Source organism: Armigeres subalbatus, unplaced genomic scaffold, assembly GCF_024139115.2.
Source record: "Armigeres subalbatus isolate Guangzhou_Male unplaced genomic scaffold, GZ_Asu_2 Contig1635, whole genome shotgun sequence".
NCBI classification, from domain to species: Eukaryota; Metazoa; Arthropoda; class Insecta; order Diptera; family Culicidae; genus Armigeres; species Armigeres subalbatus.
This window is the reverse complement of record NW_026942434.1, coordinates 1-23525: the sequence shown is the minus strand read 5'-3', so window position 1 is coordinate 23525 and position 23525 is coordinate 1. Positions and strand designations below refer to the sequence as shown.

Below are 23525 nucleotides of genomic sequence, written 5' to 3'. Positions count from 1 at the left end.
CCCGAAAAAATATCTCTCCCTGCTGATCTAATCATCCGCATCTCTGTATGAGGTAATGCGTTTCTAATGCAATGATGATTGCCTTCTATCACAAAATCGCCTCTCGTAAGAATAAAAATCTAAAATTCTCGTCTTTTTAAGGTGTACCTACAGAATAAGCACAATGGTTACTGTGGGTTGCAGCCAGAGAGATTGAGAATCTCTGGATGGAAAACTTATGTGTTAAATGCTTTTTATAAAGGTTCAACTACAGCCGCTCACGACACAATTGTTTAGACTTTTTTTTTTATTTGCCGACCACCGTGTTCATTCACACAAAGACTTCTACCGACATCAACAACTTATCGTAACCTTATGTAACGTGGTTTTTATCATCTCAATGTTACCTACAAAAGGGCAGCAAAGAATGGTCCGTGGGTCAGTTTTGTGATCAAACATCTTTTTCCTTCACTTTGAGCTGGTCGTTGGAGTTAGCTAAGCGTTTCGGGAAGCGGAAAACTTCCTTATGGCGATTGAATTGTGTTGTCTTTCATTTGCTTTATTCAACAACTTCACTTATTTTGTCTAAATGTTATCGTTTCAGAATGGAAACCGGAAGCTGCGTACTGCATTGGCAAACTCATTTCATTTCTTTTCAAGTCATTTATTTTAAAATCAAATGCATTGCTCAGTTACTAACTGTTTCTTTCAAATTCATTCGCCTAGCAAGGTGCATGTGCCTTTAATGCAGATCTAACCATCTGTAACATCAGTTCCTGGAGTATGCTACCGAGGAATGAAGATGCATTGGCTTTCGCACTGTGGAAGATAGGACCGATAGCTGTCAGCCTGAATGCGGCACCTACTTCGTTCCAGTTATATAAGTAAGATCTGAATCAATGGACATTTTGTGCTAATTCTGCGTCTCGAATGACTCGATAATTGGCCATTAAGACAAGTCTCACGTGAGACGAACGTGTACACCCAGTTTTTTCTACGCGGTTGGAATTTATGAATTTCGCGGTTAACCTGAACACATCTTTTTTGAATACCACCTGAATTTTCTTTGATTTTTTGTGATTTTTCGTGAAGTTTACTCTTAATCGACTAAAACCCAATCGTTAAAAAAAAACTGGGTGTTATATTCAATGGGATGTACCGAAAATTGTCCCATTAGATCACAGTGAATTCAAGAACAATTTTGTCAGTGCCCAAATTACATTACCGATATTCTTGTTTACGTTCGAATGCACTTTCAAATGAAAGTTTATGCGCATTCTCGTTTAAGCCAGCGAAATCAAATGGGGAAATGGTTCGAACGAATCGGATTCGTTCGAAAGTATCAGTCGTCCTTAAATAAGAATACGGGTGATTTACAAATTCGTACGTAAACGGCGTAAACGAGATTGCATTCGTTTGAACATCAACAAGGATGAAGAACATAGTGATGTGAGAATCGCTAATTTCGTGCTATTACATTCAATTTAACTAATCAAATGAAATCCATCAACAGTTTTTACTTTTTTTTATGTGTCTCTATAACCAATAACTACTTGTCTAGTAAGTTTAAAACTTTTATTTTAACAGGTCCGGCATTTACGATGACGATGAGTGCGTCAATACGATTGTGAACCATGCCATGTTACTGATTGGTTATACCCCTAAGTATTGGATTCTCAAAAATTTCTGGAGCAAGTTGTGGGGAGAGAGTGGCTACATGAGAATGGTTCGTGGCAAAAATATGTGTGGTCTCTCCAATTATGCAGCCTTTTGTACTATAAAATAAGTGATACTACATGTGTGAGTTAAATATTGTTTAATACGTTGTTAAATAAATTATTTAGTTCGTATGCTCAGCAAGTTATTCATTATCCAACAGGACATGGAGCATTAACCTACCCATAGCCATGGAATACCCTATTACTTTTCTACTTGCTGTACTTTTTAAGTAGTCGATGAATTCGTCTACCTTGGATCCTTGCTCATGGCTGATTTTTATTTATTTATTACCAGACTAAGGCCGGAGTGGCCTGTGCAATACATAAAAGTCTTCTCCATTCAGCTCGGTCCATGGCTGCACTTCACCAACCACGCAGTCTGCGGAGGGTCCGCAAATCGTCCTCCACCTGATCGATCCACCTAGCCCGTTGTGCACCTCGCCTTCTTGTTCCCGTAGGATCGTTGTCGAGAACCATTTTCACCGGATTACTATGCGAAATTCTGGCTACGTGCCCGGCCTTCCGCAGTCTTCTGATTTTCGCGGTGTGAACGATGGATGGTTCTCCCAACAGCTGATGCAACTCGTGATTCATTCGCCTCCTCCACGTACCGTTCGCCAACTGCACCCCACCATAGACGCTACGAAGCACTTTCCTTTCGAAAACTCCCAGTTTGCGTTGGTCCTACACAAGCATCGTACAGGTCTCGTGTCCGTAGAGAACTACCGGTCTAATAGGCGTTTTGTAGATTGTCAGTTTGGTACGGCGGCGAACTCTATTCGATCGGAGCGTTTCGCGAAGTCCGAAGTACGTACGATTTCCTGCCATGATGCGTTTCCGAATTTCTCTGTTGGTGTCGTTATCGGCGGTTATCAGAGAGCCCAAGTACACGAATTCTTCAACCACCTCGATTTCGTCACCACCAATAGAAACCCGTGGTGGGTGGCTTACATTGACCTCTCTTGAGCCTCTTCCTGTCATGTACTTCGTCTTCGACATGTTGATGACCAACTTTTTCAAGTGCCAGCCAGGCCATCACCACCTCGGCATGATCTGCCTAGGATCCAACGTATAACACGCGTCAATACTGAAGCTCCATCACTGCTAGAGATTCAAACAGCCATCCAAAGCATGAAATCGAATAAAGCCCCAGGGGTCGACCGAGACCGAGCCGAGATGCTCAAAGCTGACCCCATGACATCCGCTCAACTACTGCATCGTTTATTTCGTAATATCTCAGACACCGCAACTTTCCCGGTCGACTGGATGCAAGGTATCTTAGTGAAGGTGCCCAAAAAGGGTGACCTGACTATATGCGATAACTGGCGAGGCATTATGTTGCTGTGTACCGTTCTTAAAGTTCTGTGCAAAATTATCCTAGCCCGGATTCAGGAGAAGATCGATGCTACTCTCCGGTGGCAGCAAGCCGGATTCCGTGCCGGAAGATCCTGTGTGGACCATATTGTCACGCTCCGCATCATTCTGGAGCAGGTCAAGGAATTCCAAGAGTCCCTTTACTCATTGACTACGAAAAAGCTTTCGACCGTCTCAATCATGAGAATAAGTGGGGCGCCCTGAGACGCAAGGGGGTTCCTGAGAAAATCATCGGCCTCATCGAAGCACAGTACGAGGCTTTTACGTGTAGAGTGCTGCACAATGGGGTCTTGTCCGACCCTATCCGGGTCGTAGCTGGTGTGAGGCAAGGATGTATTCTATCGCCGTTACTGTTCCTCATTGTAATCCACGAATTTCTGGTAGGTGCGATTGACCGTGAACCAAACCGCGGACTGTTATGGCACCCTATAACCATGGAGCTCCTAAACGACTTCGAATTGGCTGATGACGTTGCACTTCTCGCTCAACGGCGCTCTTATATGCAGAATAAGCTCAATGAGCTTGCCGAGCGCTCCTCATCAGCAGGCTTAGTAATCAACGTCAACAAAACCAAATCGTTGGATGTAAACATAGTGACCCCTTCCAGTTTCACAGTAGCCGGGCAACCAGTGGAGAATGTCGAAAGCTTCCAATATCTTGGTAGCCAAATGGCGTCAGACGGTGGTACCAAGACATAGGCGCACGGATCAAGAAAGCAAGGGCTGCCTTTGCGAGTTTAAGAAATATCTGGAAAAACAGGCAGATAATTGAACGCACCAAAATACGAATTTTCAACTCCAACGTGAAATCTGTGCTGTTGTACGCTAGCGAAACATGGTGTGTATCAGTAGAGAACACTCAACGGCTGCAGGTGTTCATCAACAGATGCCTGCGGTATATAATTCGGGCCTGGTGGCCTCACAATTCGATCTCAAACAACGAGCTCCATCGTCGTTGTCACCAGAGGCCGATAGCAACAGAAATTCCGGATCGGAAGTGGGGCTGGGTCGGCCCACTTCTGTAAACAAGCATTAGACTGGAACCCAGCGGGACATCGCAGCAGAGGCAGACCCAGAGGATCATGGCGGCGAAGCCTCAATAAAGAAATAAGAGAAGTCGACCGAAATCTAACCTGGTTAACGCGATAGCTGGGCAACGCTCAGGATGCAGATCTTTCAAGTCAGCCCTTACACCACCAGAGATGTACAGGATCCATAAGTAAGTAAGTGTTGATGACTAGTCCAATCCGTTTGGCTTCGCTTTTCAGTCTGATGTACACACTTAATTTTTTTTACCGGGATCTCAGCAAAATGTTGAACTTTTACCGAGATTCGCACAGCCGTGCCACAGCAAACATGTTTTTTGCCGAGATTTCTGTCTAAATTGCTGAAAATCTGCAAATATTTTGCCGAAAATCAGCTAACAAACGTCATTTTTGATAAAATATCAGCTTTTTATTTTGCTGGCGCACGGCTGTGCGGATTTTTTGCCGAGCTGCTGAAATGAAAACTGAGTGTGTAGGCTTCTTCCATCCTCTCAAAGTTACGTGCCATGGTATCAATGTCGTAGGCGAAACCAAATAACTGGACGGACTTAGTGAAAATCGTACCACTCGTGTCAATCCCTGCCCTTCGTATTACTCCCTCCAAAGGGATGTTGAATAGCAGACACTAAAGACCATCACCTTGCCGTAACCCTCTGCGCGTTTCGAAGGGACTCGAGAATGCCCCTGAAACTCGAACTACGCAATCACCCGATCCATCGTCGATCAATCGTATCAGTTTATCCGGAAATCCGTGTTCGAGGATTAGTTGCGATAGCTGGACCCAATCGATTGTATTATATGCGGCTTTAAAGTCGATAAATAGATGATTTGTGGGCACGTTGTAGTCGCGGCATTTCAGCAATACTTGACGTACGACGAACACCTGGTCTGTGGTAGAGCGTTCACCCATAAATCCCGCCTGGTACTGCCCCACGAACTCTCTTGCAATTGGTGTTAGTCGGCGGCATAAAATTAGAGAGAGTACAGAGTACCTTGTAGGTGGCGTTCAGCAATGTGATTGCGCGGTAGTTGCTACAATCCAGCTTATCGCTCTTTTTGTTGATGGGACACACGACACCTTCCACTCCTGCGGCAAAACTTCCTCCTCCAAAATCTTGGTTATGACCTATAGTGCAGCGCTCTAGCCAGTGCCTTACCACCGTGTTTAAATAGCTCTCTTAATAGTTGGTATCCTCAAGGGGCTTTGTTGTTTTCCAGCCGGCTGATCTCCTCCTGAAATTCCTGGAGATTCGGAGCCGGAAGTTGCATGTCCTGCGCGCGTGCTCCTATGTTCATTAACATACCGCCAACGTTGTCTGCCATATCACCATTCAGGTGCTCTTCGTAGTGCTGCCGCCACATTTGGATATCCTCACGCTCGTTTGTGAGAAGTTTCCCGTTTATGTCCTTACACATATCGGGCTGTGGCACGTGGCCCTTACGTGAACGGTCAAACTTCTCATAGATCTTTCGTGCGTTATTAGCGCGGTACAGTTCCTCCGTCTCTTCACGGTCTCGATCTTCCTGCTGGCGCTTTTTCCTCCGGAAAATCGAGTTTTGTCTGTTCCACGCCCATTTGTATCGTGCCTTGTTCGCCCTCGTGCGGTGTTGCAGCAATCTCGCCCATGCTGCATTCTTCTCTTCCACTAGCTGCTTACACTTGCCGTCATACCAGTCGTTTTTCTGATCCGGGGCACCGTGCCAAGTGCAGCGGTTGCGGTGCTACCAATGGCGGATCGAATATCTCTCCAGCCATCTCCAAGAGACGCTGCGCCTAGCTGCTCCGTTGGGAGTGCCACTTCCAGCTGCTGCGCGTAGTCTTGGGCTAGTCTACCGCCTTGTAGCCGACCAATGTTTAGCCGCGGCAGATAACTTCGACGTGTGCTGTACACCGTCGAGAGTTTTAAAGGCAGACATACTGCAAAGAGGTAATGGTCGGATTCGCACTGCCACTGCGGTAAGTGCGTACGTTCGTGATGTAGGAGAAGAATTTACCGTTGATTAGAGCGTGGTCGATTTGATTTTCCGTATCTTGATAAGGTGATTTCCATGTGGCCTTGTGGATATTCTTGCGGGGGAAGAAAGTGCTTTGGACTACCATTCCGCGGGAGGCTGCAAAGTTTATGCATCGTTGGACGTTGTCGTTCGATGTGGTATGCAGACTGTCCGGTCCGATGACCGTTCTATACATTTTCTCCCGTCCTACCTGAGTCTTCATGATGCTATAGTTGAAGAAACCGACTTTTATCCTCAACTTGCACATCCTTGCGTTGATTGGCTGCCACCAAATCACGCGACGGCGCATCATTCCCAGCACTATGAAGCCGGTTCCCAGCTCGTTGGTTGTGCCACAGCTGTGGTAGAAGGTAGCCGCTTGATGCCCGCTTTCCACACTTCTGTCCTGTCGAGCAGATTTCCTGCAGCGCTACGACGGCGAAGTTGCGGGGATGTAATTTATCGTTGAATAATTATCCTGTCGCAACCTGTGAAGCCTAGCGACCAGTTCCATGTTACAAGCTTCCAATCATGATCCTTTATTCGTCGCCCAGGTCGTTGCCGATTGTATCGAGTTGTATTATCTTCTATGTCGTTCGTATTGGTTGTTTTTAAAGGCGGTTTATTGGGCCTACGCGAACCCCCGGTCTCGTTGGAGGGCCGTCGTTTCAGGTCTGTTTAGCGTCACACCTAACACCAGGAATTAGGCTTGTGTGCATTGAGCGGCACACGGTCGCTTTGGCGGACCCTACTTGCGGATACATTTTTTTTTTTTCGATGGTTGACCAGTTGTAGTCTTAATAGACTGGTATCTCGGCTGGGCTCTCCATGTGATACACAATACTAGCAGACGACTCAAGCTATGTTGCTCACTAGGTCACTGCGCTCTGGGTTCGTATTGTGATCATACCGATACATTTCCCTTCCCGCAGTCTGTCAGTTTAAAAACAAATAATAATAATAATGAAAGCTCATCACGCGCATGAATGTTTTCCGAATAATTAACATGTAAAGTTGATTTAATGTTTTCTTGGAGCCGACATTCAATACCGAATAGTAGTCTATGTTGACAACGGGTGGTACTGATGCCATCTCCAAGTAAAGGCCGTTCTACAGCGATTAACGCAACGGCGCATCTTGCCAGTAATTCTGTATTCTCTGTCAAAACGCGTCACCGCGCCCACCACCGCAGCCGAGCAATAACACTTTGATGTAATGTGATGGGATCATACTAGTGGACTTTGTTTCAACATGGAATAATTTAAATGGTATCGTAAATATACAATAAATTAATTTAAGTACTATTGCAATAAATCGACATATTAATCTGAGAGCTTCCATTATTTTGGCGGTTGATCAAGATTATGGCGTCATATCCTTTACAGTACTGTCTGATATCATAAATTTCAGTAGTCAAATGGTCATGTTCTATTCCGCTCTTCAAAATTCAAGTCTTTAAAGTCTGGTCCAAGATTCAGTTATCAATGGTATGGTAATGCTTCATTGCGTCTATTTCCTAGCTAAATGAATGAATTTTACGATTATGAAGCATTGATTTATATGAATAACATCATTAAAAATATGTACTACTCGTTGGATAGTCATTTCTATTATTGTGAGTTGTATAATTAATGTAAAACACTACTTGTCTTCTATATTTTAGATCTGTTATTGTCATTGTGTTGTTGTCGGTTGTCTGTCTGTTATGTTTCAACATAAAGGTTTTTTATAACATTGTCTTATTAGTGTTTTAGTCATTGTTAGATACAGTATGTATAAAACTACAAAAGAATTGTTGAGTATTGCCTTACAAATCCTATGTCCTTCTTCTATCTATCAATATCTGATTTCTCCTTTTTGTTGGATTAAACAATGTTTGTTCCTCGTAGAAACTGGCGATCTGGCAACATTGTTCCCAAAAGTTGTCGGTTCGCAAATTGACCACATGGGTACTAAGTGTGAGTGTGTGTGTGTTTGTGATGACAATATGAACTCAAGAGTATGTAAATAAAACATATATTTTTAATATGCCACCATGACTCGTACTGTGTAGTCGATTTTTATTTCGTTGTCCCCGTATTGTGTTTTTCTTTCTCCCGCGGCCGGTTCCGTTTGTGTTTACCCGTTGCGCTGTGTCCACCTCTGCCCAACAGGTTATGGTGCCCAGGCAAGTTCCGGATAGAGGAGAAAAAGTATTGAGAAATTGTGTGTTCGATCGAGTTTAGAAGACTATTGTGTTGCGTGCCGTGAAACGAAATGGCGGATGTGAACAAGATTTCGCTTGCCAGATTGAATAATCAAAACTGGCAAATATGGAAGTTTCGAATGGAAATGATGTTAACGCGAGAAGAATTGTGGTACGTCATCGAAGACGAAAAGCCAGAAACGGTGTCGAAACAGTGGACGCGAGACGACAAGAAAGCTCGTGCCACTATCGGATTGTTTATTGATGACAATCAGTTCGGTTTAGTGAAAAACGCGAACAGTGCGAAGAAGTTCTGGGACAACTTGCGAGAGTACCACAAGAAGAACACGGTTACCTCGCGAGTGTCTCTGTTGAAGAAGCTTTGCAGTCTGAATCTGCAAGAAGGAAGTGATCTCGAGAATCATTTAATGGTGTTGGACGATCTGTTCGATCGATTATTGAACGCGGGATTGGAACTGCAAGAATCTCTCCGAATCGCTATGATTCTCCGGAGCTTGCCGGATTCCTACAGTGGGCTAGTGACGGCTTTGGAAAGTCGTGCCGATGCCGACATCACCATGCAACTGGTGAAGTCGAAGCTCCTCGACGAATTCGAGAGGAGAAAAGAACGTGAAAGTGAATCGAACGTGGACTATAATGAAACGAAAGTAATGAAAAGTGTGGCAGTGCAACGTGCGGCAACGTCGGAGCGGGTGTGCTTCTTCTGTGGAAAGCCGGGGCATTATATCAGAAACTGCCGGCAGTATTTGGCGAAGAAGAAAGAAGGAGAAGAAGACAATAATAAGCCGGAAAACAGATCGAGAGAGAAGCAAAATGCCAAGCAAGTGAACAACAACAATGGTGCCGGTGTGTGTTTTATGGCTGGATGTGGACAACAACAAGAGTCGTGGTTTGTGGACAGTGGTGCCAGTTATCACATGACTAGTGATAAGAACTTTTTCAAGTCGCTGAAGAGCGTGGATGGTCCCGATGTGATTTTGGCCAACGGGAAGATTGCTGCCACTGCGGGATGTGGTGAAGGCTCTATTCAGTGTTTTGATGAAAACGGCAATGTGATCCAAGTGAAGCTTAGTAATGTGCTATACGTCCCGACGCTGACAAGTGGACTGATTTCTGTAGATAGACTGACGTCCAATGGCTTCACAGTGAATTTCGAAAAAGAAAGCTGTATGATTCGTGATGCGATCGGGAAAGGAGTTGTGGCAGGAGAGAAGCACGAGTGTTTTTACAAGCTGAAGTTGGCCTACACACTTAATTTTTTTCGCCGAGAACGGCAAAATAAATTGCCGAGAATCCAACAGCTGATATCTCGGTAAAAATCTCGGTGAAAGTTCAAATTACCGATTGGTCGTAAAATGTTCGACACCCACCCAACTGTCAAAATTTACCGTACCGTTCGGTAATGTGTTGCCGAACTGATCGGTAAAATGCTTTGCCGAAATTCAGTAAATAACTATTTTTATTTATATTCAGACGAATCAAAACAAAAATTGAAATATGAAAACCCTGATTAATCCACCTAGCGGTGATGATGCCTTTCTCGCTCGTTCAAAAGGGTTGACAAACATATTAGAAAAGTCTTATATAACACTGAAAAGGGCCTATTTTTCACATTTGTGTATGGCAGCTTTACTTTGTACCGTTAAATGCACAAAAACGATCCATAAATAACATCCACATATTGTGAATGAGCTAATTCCTTAATTTGTTGATTGTAGCTTGTTAATTTAATTTTTGGTAACTTGGTGTTAAAAAGTTGATGCTGTAAAGCATCTCCTAAACAAATGTGTATGGGCAAATTAAATTCGAAAAATTCTTTTAGTCTGACATTTATATGGGGGCCCGCCACTGTGCGACGGCACATTGCCATTCCTTTTTTCACGCGCATTCGTACGGGAGAGCGTTGAACAAAGCACGATGCATTTTGAAATTGCTATACATGAGTATGTGATATAGGGTATTTGTGTTTTTCTTAGCGCATGACTTAGCGCATTAGCAATAAGACATGAGAAAAGTTATGTATGACGTTTAACGTAGGAGAGGGTTTTCAATTACTGAACGGATATCGGATAACGGATATTTGTAATTTCCATAGGGCACCCGTACCTTGAGTGTAGGTAGTGGGTTCTTATTATATATTTCCCATTATTATCCACATATGTTTCATTTCGTTGCGGTATGATGTAATTATGCCATCACACCAATATAATTTTTCATAACAAAATTGACTTCCTCACATCAATGGTGAAGCAACTTTTACGAAGCTATTTTGAATAATTGTTTAGGTGAAATAAATCTTATTTTAAAATCAATATTTTATCTATTAGTTAATGTAATGAAACTGTTTATTTTCAATCACGAAACGTGCACTTCAAGAATAGTTGGTAAATCCAAACCACTATTCACTTGGATCGTAGTGCAATTTGCACCAGTTCTGATCAATCACGGAGTAGCAACCATTGATATGTAGTCAGTCTAGGCTAAGCTGAAACTGTATAGTTTCAATCAACAAACGATAAAAACAAATATTTTCTTTTTTTAATTCATTAATATTTGCAGTATAGGAACATTTACCCTAGCAGGATAAACTCTAATGCTATATAGAGGCAATAAACATATCTCCAATTCGATGATTTATGTTTGCATGTATCTTCTCACATGTTAAGAGTATTGATGGTGCTGTGGTATAGTATGCGCTTCCCACCCCAGGGATCACGAGTTCGAATCCGAGGTAGGGCGTTTTGCTTTTTTTTTGCACGTGAAAACAGTTTTTTCGCCGTAACTTCGGAACGCAATGTCCGATGGATTTAATTTTCAATAGCAAACAATGGGATTGAATTCTACGTCGAATGGAACTTGTTGCGAGCAAATTGGATAATGCTAAGTACTAAAAAGTGTGTCTCACATTTTTGTACACACACACACACATACATACACACATACATACACACATACAGACATCACCTCAATTCGTCGAACTGTGTCGATTGGTATATAACACTATGGGTCCCCGGGCCTTCTATCAAAAGTTCGGTTTTGGAGTGATCCTATAGCCTTTACGTATACTTTGTATACGAGAAAGGCAAAAAGAATATATTTTCGTAGCTTTTTGCAGTTGTATACATTGTTAAACTTCAGAAATGATACAAGCAATGCGATTACAAATACTAACATACACTTTTCGAAAGCAATTCTGTTGTATACGTTGGTTGGGACGCGAGCAGAACGTAATGCCCAAATGCTTTTTTTTTCCCCCTAAATAAGTTCCTAATGTTCTAACAATGTTTAACATGCTTGTTCTGTCTCCATCCCGCGAGTAAGCATAGCACTTTTGTGGCGGGAACAACCTTGTGAACAACAGCTGGAGCTGAAATTAAATATATTCATAAATTTTATTACTCACAATGTTGAAATCAACGTAAAATGTAATTGAAATTTAAACAGATTAGTGTCGTGTCCGTAAAGAATATTAAATTCAGATTGAATACTTACCAGACAATACTCTCAGGACAATACCAGTTAAATTTTTTATTTTTCCTTTCATTTTTGCTTCTATTCACATGGAGCACGCTGAGTTTATAGTTTGACAGATGGAGTTGCCGAATATCGGTTAAACTTTGAATTACCGACCATTATGGCAAACTTGACTGCCGAGTTTCAGTAATTTGTATAAACGTCATATTTATTCACGAGATATCAGTAAAAATAAGCTTTACCGATCTTGTTCGTCAATTTACTTTACCGAGGTAAAAAAATTCGATTAAGTGTGTAAGTCGGAGAGGATGGTGAAGCAAAAAAGCGCTCTTGCAGCAATGACGAATAATGGTGAGCATTGACGACATAGATGCATAACGACAATGAGGAGAAATCACTATTTTTTTGGTGGAAAGAGTGTATACGAGGCCAACCATTGAGAAGGAGTGTTGGATTAAATAATGTTTGTTCCACGTAGAAACTGGCGATCTGGCAACATTGTACCCAAAAGTTGTCGGTTCGCAAATTGACCATATGGGTACTAAGTGTGAGTGTGTGTGTTTGTGATGACAAGATGAACTCAAGAGTATGTAAATAAAACATATATTTTTATTATGCCACCACGACTCGTACTGTGTAGTCGATTTTTATTTCGTTGTCCCCGTGAAAGTTCCCGTATTGTGTTTTTCTTTCTCCCGCGGCCGGTTCCGTTTGTGTTTATCCGTTGCGCTGTGTCCACCTCTGCCCAACACTTTTATCAATCTCTTTTTCTCTTTTATAATCTCAACATCCACTTTTTTCTTCTGTCTCGCTTCTATCTCAGATTTTCAATTTAATATTTTTCTATCCAATAGTACAGTAAACTTCTACCTTGGCTGCTCTAAACCATTTCTGAAACAAAAATAAAAAAATAAAATTCTGTTTAATTACTGAATCTAAAATGTTCAATATTATTATTTCATTTTGTGATCAATCTATTTTTTTTTAATCCTACGTTTTTTCTTGGCTGATTTCTGGTTTGCTATGACATTACTATTTTGAATTTTTCAACCTGATGTAAATTCTGATAAGTCTAAATAGTTCTCCACTCCCAATTGAAAACATTCTGAAAATTGAATGTCTCTAAAATACAAAGTAGACTTCTCAATTTCAATCTATATTACAACCTATCCTATCCTACCTTTGGCCACGCGTTGGCTTCGCTACTTCCAGTTGACGAGAAATTGATTAATTTCCCGACCCCTTGGAGAGTGCTAATGAGCCCTAGCGGATCCTCCATGTAAAGAGCTATACCTGATAAGTATGCCGGGACATACGATCAGGGGCTCAGTCTGCAAAGCAGCCGATCCACTGTGAATCGTTAGAGGCGCACTGAAGTGCTCCAAATGTGATATGATACACAGATGAATATTATCTTCAGTACCGTCAACCCCCGTGACCTTGGCTAGGAGGAGCCTACTTGCGGATACATGCAGCTTTTTATAGAGGTTTAACAGAGCCCACTGTCAAACCCCACCACATCCTACCTATGCAGGCACTACAACTCGCAGATGGCCTGGGGAGGGATCGTCAAGCTCTTGGACATAGTCCCTGCTGCCTCTAAACCCTTCTATACGTACAACGCACATTAGTATACGATTTTCACGACAAAACGTATGTGGATATACGATATTTGTGATTCAATCAGATTAACCGAGTATTGTTTATAACGTTTTATGATTTTTTTTACTCAATCATAAATAAATATACTCTATGTAGGTATTGCATACGATAGTAAATTTATTAGAGCTATCTTTATATGTACCATCATATACGACTGCGATAAAAAATTACAATATATGCTATTAAATATATACTTTCCGAGATACTAGTGCGAATCCATGGGGTGACGCCTATATGATCGTAACCCAAGTAACCAAAAGTTCCTTCAAGAGTACGTTTTTCGCTTAAGCAGCTTAGTGAAGCTGATTAAGCGAAAAACGTAGTCTTAAAGGAACTTTTGGTTACTTGGGAATGGCCAAGAAACGTGGGGCCCACAGAGCGGTCTCCAGAAATGTTGGAGAGGATCATCGCCGGGCTCTTCCCACGTCATGACCCAAGTCCCTGGCCTTACTTTGTGGAGCTGCCAGGGCCAGGGTGGCCGACGAGGGAAGAGTAACTGTGGCGGAACTTGCGGGGATTGCACAGTCTCTTAGTGCAGGTAAGGCGCCAGGACCGGATGGTATTCCGAACCTGGCCATCAAAGCGGCCATTGCTGAGTGTTGAGATGGGCTGATTAGTTTTGCGAAACTGGTAACACTGGCAATGATATATGCTTCCATATTTTGGGGTCCTACATACAAAGATATGCGAAAGCGGCCATCTTGAGCCAATCGAGCATTGAGAGCTGTCAGAATCTGAGCCATTGAACATTGTTATTTTTGCGGATTGAAAGGTATTGCGATTGTAATGAAAAAGATTTTACGGAAAGTTTTGTCGAATAAACATTTTGTTTTACATTGGCAAGTTGAAGTAGTCTAGTTTATGCATGGTACTTTGTTCATTTGTATTGCACTTTTATTTTAGTCATAATGCACTGTTGGACGTTAGATAACGAAATCTGAAATGGCCATTATGTGCAAAGTCATGTTCGAGCTCCAACATTTTGCGCCACGGCAAGTGCTGGCAGTGTTTGTTTACAAAAGTAACAGCGTTGCTAAATCGTCTTTAAAAGTATTCGCACATCTCTTAATATAGGATCCCTACTTCCATACAGAGGCGATCAATGTAGATTGGAATGAGTTTAGAGTTGTGAGAAGTCTGTTGTGTGAATATAGAATTGAAACTAGATTGTAAATTTTTTCATGAATTATGTTAAGTTTAATAATTATTAATAATGAATAAATTGTAGCTTTGAAGCTGTGTAAAATGAAGCACACTGCTGTCAAAAGAGTTTCATTCGCACCAGACAAAAATCATCGCAACACTGAGGCTCCCGAGATGTTCAGATGTGTCATGCAGAAATGCCTGGACGAGGGAGTCTTCCCTGAAGCATGGAAAAGGCAGAGCTTGGTCCTATTGCCAAAGGCGGGAAAACCACCGGGGGATCCGTCGGCATACAGTGATCGTTCGCTAATTGGGGCACGACCTCACCCCAACTAGCGAATGCCGTTCGCTAATTGGGGCGTTTTGACAAGCGTCAATGTTGTTTACTTTTTGCATTGAACAAAGGAAAATTTTACGCGCCAGAAAATATCGATCCCGCCAAACACGGAAACAAAACGTCAACGCGTTTTTGTCATCACAATCTGACGGTTAGCTGCTTTTTAATTGGGTTTCGCCCCAATTAGCGAACCCCCAACTAAAAAGCGCCCCAACTAGAAAAACCCCAATTAGCGAACGTTCACTGTATAGACTAATATGCCTGCTTGATACGGCGGGGAAGGTGCTCGAGAAGATCATCCTCAACAGGTTGTTGATACGCACAGAGGGTGCGGATGGTCTATCGAGTAACCAGTTTGGCTTCCGAAAGATCAAGTCGACCGTAGACGCTATCTTCCCAACTAACATTTAATGTCAATGTAAACCTTATTTAAACTCGTCTATACGGCTTCAAGCTGAATATGTGTGCTATACATTTGATCAAGAACTTCTATTCAATGCTTTTACCAGCAAATCTGGCGAATCTATTCAGCTGTTTTCGACGTGCCTGCACAACTACTTTACAGCATGTTACACAATTCTTTCTCAACCTTTACTAAACCATTTAGTAATATAATTCGCTTCAATGGCGCTTATTCAGATTTTTTGAATCTGTTAAATAAGTTTTACACAGCCACTGAATTCAATTTGATTAAATATTATTCGAGAGGAGAGTAAATTTCGGAGTTTATTGTTTTTTTTTCCGTGAAAACTCAAATATCAATTTTGTTGCTACCTAGATTCGAACTCCTGATCTCCTGATTCAATGGCCGCTGCTCTGTCATCACCGTCACTTTGACATATGTAAATAGCAAAGAAAATTATGGATGTGCTTCTTCGCATACCCTATAGGTTGTTTTACTAACGCTATTTTCAGATTCATGCTGTATAAACGTTAGAAAAAGGCCTACATGCTGCTTTCAGCACATAAGCTTAAAAATTATGCTTTCAGTATTATTTCAACCATTATTCAAACATCTGTCAGCCAGCAAGTTTTGTGGGCTAACTTTTATGCATCATCAACGCTGAAATTGTTTTTAGGCAACATTTTCTCGATCTGTATAGATGCTACTCTGCTGCTAATTGTTTAACAGTAGCCGTCAACAGCAATATCGCTTCTAAATGGCTTGTTTTCTTACACTATCTGCTAGCATTAATGGCAGCGCTTTGTCAGTTGCTATAATAGCAGGTGAATACCTTTGTAGCTGCATTACAGAAATCAATAGTGCTGTCCAATGAGAACTTGAAGTAGCTCGAAGTTTCTCCCTGTCCTGCTCATGCCCATTTGTTGACAAAAACGATCGAGCAGGACGGGAACAACTTCGAGCTGCTCATTGGACAGCACTAATAGCTCATACACAGCTCCACCAACAAAAATCAAATGTAAACATAGCGGTTTTGACGTTCCATACTGATAAGCTATTAAAAGAAGCAGTATAATACTTGTGACACATATATGATACCAATATCACTGTACAGCATAAAATCATATGTCTGTCACCCAGAATCACGCTAGTATCACGATAGCACGATGATTTCCGTACCCTGCCCTTCGACCGTTGTATTGTACGAAACAGAACATAATTTGTTGTTTTGAAATGTCAAATACGCCGTTTGACATATGAAATAAAAACAAACATTTGCAAGCTGACTGAGTAAAATTTGTTTTTCTGCAATTCCGGATGATATTTTTCACAACATTAGCAAAATAATTATTCGTAAGCCCATTTTTTGCTACAATTACGCTCTGAAGATGTCTTCCTATTGATTTTGCTAGTTCTTGGGTTGTTTCCGGGAAGATCTACCGTCACTTTTGCATGATATTCAATGGTTTGAGTTCTGTATCGTGTGATTTCGAACATTTTGTGCAAGGATCCCATGGGTTTTAATTGGAATGAGGTCTGGGGATTGCGAAGGATGCGGGATCTTTGATTTGCCATTAGTCAGCATCTACTTTTTAGATGGGAAGAATGTTTTGTACCGTTGTTTTGGACAAATTCGAAATTGGATCTATGACCCAATTGAACTAGGGATCCTACATTCAGAAAGCGAAAGCGGCCATCTTGAGCCAATCGAGCATTGAGAACTGTCAAAGTCTGAGCCAAATAAACATTGTTATTGTTGCAGATCGAAAGGTATTGCGATTTTGGTGAAATAGATTTTATGAAAAGTTTTATCGAATAAACAATTTGTTTTCCTTTCGTAAGTAAAAGTAGTCTAGTTGATGCCTTATATCGTGTTCATTCGTACTGCTCTTTAATTTTAGCGAAAATGCACTGCTAGAGGATAGACAAAATAATCAAAAAGTGTCTTCGAATGTAAAGTCATGTGCAAGCCTAAACATTTTTCACTGCGGCAAGTGCTGGCAGCGTTTGTTTACGAAAATAACAGCGTTGCTAAATCGTCTGGAAAAGTATTCGCACATCTCTTAATATAGGATCCCTAAATTGAACGGTGCTGGCTTTATCCTTCATAATGTCCAAATGAATTGAAGCATCAGTGCCGTTTGCACTGAAATCACTCCAAACCATGGTCCAATGCACCGAATGAACACAATGACGTTTGAGTCGGGCGCTGTTTACTAAAAATGAACACTTGCATGAACTCGATGAATGAAAAAGTATTCATTCTTAGTAAACAGCGCACCGCTCAAACGTCAATGATGAACTCGGTGCATTGGACCATAGAATAGAGTGATTAACGTCCGCAGAAATAATTGCCCTGCGGAATATTTGCTAGAACTCGCATATTTCTGCTAAAATACCTATACGAAAAATTAGAAAACTATGACGCTTTCATATCGATGAATGAACTGCTGACGCCAATTCATAATTTATTCAAAAAATATGGGTAAATATTGTGTAATACTCATAAGAACTTACACACAAAAAAAAATCGTTGGTGAAAATAAAAGAAACGTTGGTAAAATTAAGAAAATTCGTTAGTGATTTTCAGTAGAAAGTATAAGACTGTTAAATCTACCAGAATAAAAATGTCACTTCAGGAAGAACTTCAACAAGAGCCAACTTTTCAAAATGACATATTCTTCTCAAAACTAAATGTGTATTTTTCATTTGAATCAACTAGTTATGTTTTCTAAACAACAAGCAGGCTGCGCTTTCAATTTGAATCCAGTACTTTAAAATCAAATTTTATTTATTTATTCATAATTTATTAATTAATTTCCTTTTTTATTATAATCAGTTTATTTGTTTCCATTTTCATTGATATTTATAAATATGCCGTTATTCTGACCACCCCGTCCATCGTCACATCCGCCGCAAGCACCGCACCGTGGTGGTGCTGTTGCCGCCAACACCGTGCTTTTAGTTGTACTGGAGGTGATTCGGTCCGCCTGTTACGGTTGTTATGCATGCCGTCATGTCCTTTTCTATTCGACGAATATCAACGGTTTGGACTCGATACTCTCCGCAGGTTGCTAAAGCTCAGGTCCAACGCCAGCTTGCTGATCCAGTCGTTGCACCGGTCGCCCTGGTTGCGGTATAGAAGGTGTAGTAGCCTTTAAATGAAAAAAAAAAGAATATTACATAAACAATAATATAACAAAACGCTAAATAATTCCGACGGGTTGAAATAAAGGATGAAAAGATTGAAGGAAAAATAAAGAGATGGCTACGAAAATTGCGAGCTCACCGTTTAAAACATATGTTTATCCAGTGCCTCCTCCGCTGGAGGATTCCCATTATCTTGTCCTCTGCCGATTTTGATTTGTTGCTGACAATACTCTACACGCTTAGTTCAGTTCACCCAAATATACGTAAAGTGTACCTATAATCGCCAAAATGTGCACATACCTATTTATGGGTGAAACTGCATTTACCCATATATGAGTACATTCCACTTTCTGAAAAATCGGTAACGTTTACCTATTTATGGGTACTTTGTTATGGGTGAAATTTACTTAAATATGGGTGATATTTCTTTGTTTTCAGTTTTGAAAATCCTGTTGGATCAAACTTATATTATTATAAGAACATTAAGCAAAACATTTTTTTAAGTATAAATTTATTGGTTATTTTTTTATAAAACATACAATTGAATTACATAAATTAAATAATCATGTTGCACTTTTGCTGGATTATCAACAGCAGGAACAGATGGAAGTAATCTTGGACGGCAGGAACATCCTTAAGCAGCCGCTTTGGGTCAGTATGTTGAAATGCACGTAATCTCAGCAAGCATTGGTACACACACTAGTTATAACTGATGATAAAGTTTTACGGCATGCCATTCCGGAACTGGTGACAGCTTGTTCCAGACAAATATGTTGTTGGTTGCGACAAACCGCAACAAGATCTGGAAAACATTGAAAATCAAAATTAAATCCTATTTTTTCAATAAACTATAAAATTTCACTAAACTCACCAAATTATTCAAAATAATCTGCAGTCCGGGTGTTAATTCAACAGCAACACCAGTTGATAGCAAAACAAATTAGTTCTTTTATCCTGCAAAAAGGTAAATACTTTCGGGCAAACTTGAAGAGCCGAGCCGACCGACGACGAGGCCATCATGCGGATTATTGTTTCCCCCACTCAATACGGAGGAGACCGCTTTCGCAATGAGATGGCCTATTGTTGGGTCCGGTCTTTGTGTTCATAGTTTCAGGCCAATCATACCGATGACAACGTCGATGATGAAGATGACGATGACGGGGATTTGCCGGAAAAATAGGATCAAAATAGTCTGGCGGCTGGAGACTTAATTTTTCCTGGCGTGTGTTCAAGCTTAGCTGAATATACAAAAAGCAACAACATCCCCTTCCGCGCTCAGGTTGCTCCGTCGGCACCGTCGTTTCGATTTTTCCTTCTCCTTTGGCACTTAATTCGATCTGTTGCTGTTCTTTTCGCCATCGCGGCCACTTCAAAGCTGACGATCGGAAACAACAAGGCGAGGTATCATCCGGTTTTTGCGTTCGCTTGAAGCTTTTTTGAAACGGGTTCATCTGGGTTGCTGGAGGAAGATCGATGCCGAAGCAAGTAGTTTGGGGTGATACTCGTCTGAGCAGAAGTTCTTCCCCTGGAACTAGTGCCCGTTCTTGCCATCTGCCTTCGTCGATCGTCACCTGCAAGGAGGTCGATATGGCGCTGCTAATCGGGACTGGAACAGATCGTCGGGAAGTTGCAATCTAAAAATTGTGTATTGAAAATCAATATGATGAAAATAGAACAAATTAAATAAAGGACAACAAAATAGTTACCTCCATATATCTTCATGTGTGAAGAACTGCACTCGGAACTTCATCAGCGGTTTTTGAATTTGAATTAAAGATAAATAAAAATTGAGAAATTTAAGAAATTTTGCAACATTGACGCGCGTGGCCATCACTTCAGAAATATTGTTTGTGTTAATTTTTTCACCCAAATATGGGTGAAGTCAATTACTCAAATGTAGGTAAAGTCAGTTTTGTTCAGAATATCAGTCAATTTTACCAATTTTTTGGGTAAATTCTACTAATAATATTGACACAATTGAATTTACCCATATATGAGTGAACCAAGTACCCATAAATATTCTGAACTCTCGTCGGAAATGCACCTCTAGGATCATCATCGTCGCAGTGTCTTCCCACCGGCGGATCGAATTCGTTTCAATCATGGTCGAAGTACGAGGGCTTGGGCTTCTCAGATCCCGATTGTGCAGCAGGATGTATTTATTTCTTCCGGTAGTTCTTCCGCCAGTTTTGTTGAAGTTGGCCTAGGATCTTGGCTGTCACTTCTGATATTCGTTTTCTTTTAAAATTTCGCTTCTGAAAATTTCTGGGCTGCCAGTTACAATATTTTTTGTTGTCAGGGTTGCCAGAAATATGAAATATAAAAGTTAGTTTGATTATTATACTCTTTTTGTCCTGATTGACCTCACTGTAAAAATAACAATTTTACACTGAGAAAAAAACTTTCAAATCAAATATTTTGTATTTAATTCAATTATTTTAGCATTCAAAAATACCAAACTTTCCTTACTTTTGAAATAAGATTAGAAATTATTAAAATCACAACTTTTTTTCGTTCTGTAACAGTTTATGATTTCTATAAATTTTGATGAAAAATATAGTTTTGGAAAGCGGTAGAATCAGTTTCAAAACAAGCTGTCAAATAGATGCAACGGTAGAAAAAAAAGATGTGTGTCATCTTGTCACTGTACGCGTACAGCGTGATACGAAAATCATTGTGCGGAAATCATATGTCTGTCGATAGTATAAGGTTTACTTAAACGTTGTGTAATCTTCAAAGATGCAGAAGTTCCCTAAAAGCTTCGTTAGTTCATTTATAGCGCCATTACGCTATATTGTTAGTGCTATAACAACAGCCAACACGTTTTCATTGTGAATGCTACTTACCGTAATATGGGAAGTTGCTAACAAGCAACTCAATAGTGCTGTCCAATGAGCAGCTCGAAGTAGCTCGAAGTTGTTCCTGTCACGCTCATGCCCGTTTGTTGACAAAAAAGGACGAGCAGGACGGAAACAACTTCGAGCTACTTCGAGCTGCTCATTGGACAGCACTAATTACATACATGAGCTCTTAACCGATGAGCTTTGTTGCTAATTCATACAGAGCTGTTTTATGACTATATGAAAGCTGCATAAACGATAAAAGATGAAATATATTCGGCACAAACTGACTAGCTGATAGATATTTGGGTAATAGTCGAGTTGACGTTTAAGGGATTATTTGCGGAGGCTTTTCTTTTATTCAGCATTGGCTGCTTTTATTCAAATATTATACAGCCAAAGGCTAGAAATTGAAGCTTTTAGCACCAAAATTGTTAGTTGGGTTGTCGGTTACCAAATCCGCGGAGATAGCTATCCAGCGTAAGAGGAGGGGAGTTCGCTATTGTGCAGTAGTGACTGTCGTCGTGAGGAATGCTTTCAATAGTGCCAGGGCAGCTATTGCAGATGCGCTCCTGCGTCTTGGAATTTCCGAGTACCTGTACAAGATTCTCGGAAGCTACTTCCAGAATCGAGTACTGGCATACTAACATGAAGTTCGAACTGGATCACCACAAGACTGAGGTGGTTGTTGTTAACAGCCGAAAGTCGGAGCAACAAGCGGTGATAAGGGCAGGCAACTGCATGGTCACCTCTGAACGCTCCATCAAACTGTTGGGGGTGATGATCGACGATAAGCTCACCTTTGCTAGCCACGTCAATTACGCCTGCAAGCGTGTTTCTTTACAGCTATAGCGGCATTGTCCCGGATGATGTCCAATAGCTCTGCGGTTTATGCCAGCAAGCGCAAGCTTCTGGCTAGTGTCGCTCTGTCCATACTGAGGGATGGGGGGCCAGCTTGGGGCACGGCCCTGCGTATTAACTGCTACAGAACGAAGTTAGAAAGTACGTATAGGCTCATGTGCCTAAGAGTTGCGAGCGCGTACCGTACCGTGTCGCACGATGCACTTTGCGTCATCACCGGTATGATGCCTATTGACATCGTTATCGATGAAGACATAGAGTGTTTCGAAAGGCACGGCACGAGAGTCATCCGTATAGGACTGTCAGGTTGGCCTCAATGGTCAAATGGTAGCGTGCGTGGGACAGTTCCACTAAGGGTAGATGGACACATAGGTTGATACCGGATAAAGGTACGTGGGTCAAGAGGTGCCATGGGGAAATCACTTTCCACCTGACCCAGTTCCTTACAGGCCATGGTTGCTTCAGACAGTATCTACACCGGTTTGGACACTCGGCCTCGCCCGACTGTCCGGTGTGCGTAGGTTTAAAGGAAACGGCGGAACACGTGTTGTTCGTGTGCCCACGTTTTCGCACAATGCGTGACCACATGCTTGCCACATGTGGTCTGGACACTACCCCGGACAACCTAGTCCCTAGTCCGGAGGATGTGTAAAGATGTAGTTCAGGCGCAAATAAGAGGTGCTCCAAGGGTTCGGAGGTGCTCCAAGGGTTCGGAGTCGGCTTCATAAGTCATACCGGTGCCCTGTGGTCGAACTCGATCCTTTTATCGAACAAGTGGCCGCGCGAAGAACAACATGGTATCGTCGCTTTTGCGGCGTCGGTCAACCGGGCGGGTTCCGAGCCCGAGGACGGAAAGGGGTCCTCGTCAAGGCTGGGGCAGGCGTAGGCACCGCGTCGGCAAGTCCCTCTGTGTGCTGGCGAATAGGCCCTATCGCAGAAAGGTCAATTTGGGGTGCACGCGGCATCATCATTCTTGATACCAGTCGTGCAGAGGGAAGCAGGCGCGAAGTCGACCCTTCCCACCTTCCGAGGGCATAGGGCGTGGTAAGGACACCTGGAAAGCCGGTAATGCGCTGGCACGATACCATGGTGTTCTTCTAAAAAAGCGAGTCACGAAGTTCGATGCTGCAAGGACACGCAGCTAACCTCGAGGGTGCGTTGTGCACTGGCCCCCCTTTGAAGCATTACTTTCTGGTTGTACCGAAGGGACTATGGGCTTGGCGGCAATGGAAACGGTTTAGCGGGTCGGGGATGTAGTCCTGCCTCCCTCGTTTGCTATTGGAGGTGATCCCTAACCCCGCACTTCCTGGACAACCCAGGATGTCTGTTGAGCAGATT

At 41.9% G+C, this 23525-nt stretch overlaps 1 long non-coding RNA gene across 1 annotated transcript; it reads right to left on the bottom strand.

Moving 5' to 3' along the window:
- Positions 1-19008: 19008 nt before the first annotated feature.
- Positions 19009-20744, bottom strand: LOC134203082 (uncharacterized). Its single transcript, XR_009977419.1, has 3 exons — positions 20193-20744; positions 19358-20120; positions 19009-19288 (listed from the first exon to the last, which is right to left on the bottom strand). It is a non-coding gene; the product is annotated as an uncharacterized LOC134203082 (long non-coding RNA).
- Between the last annotated feature and the right edge of the window lie 2781 nt (positions 20745-23525).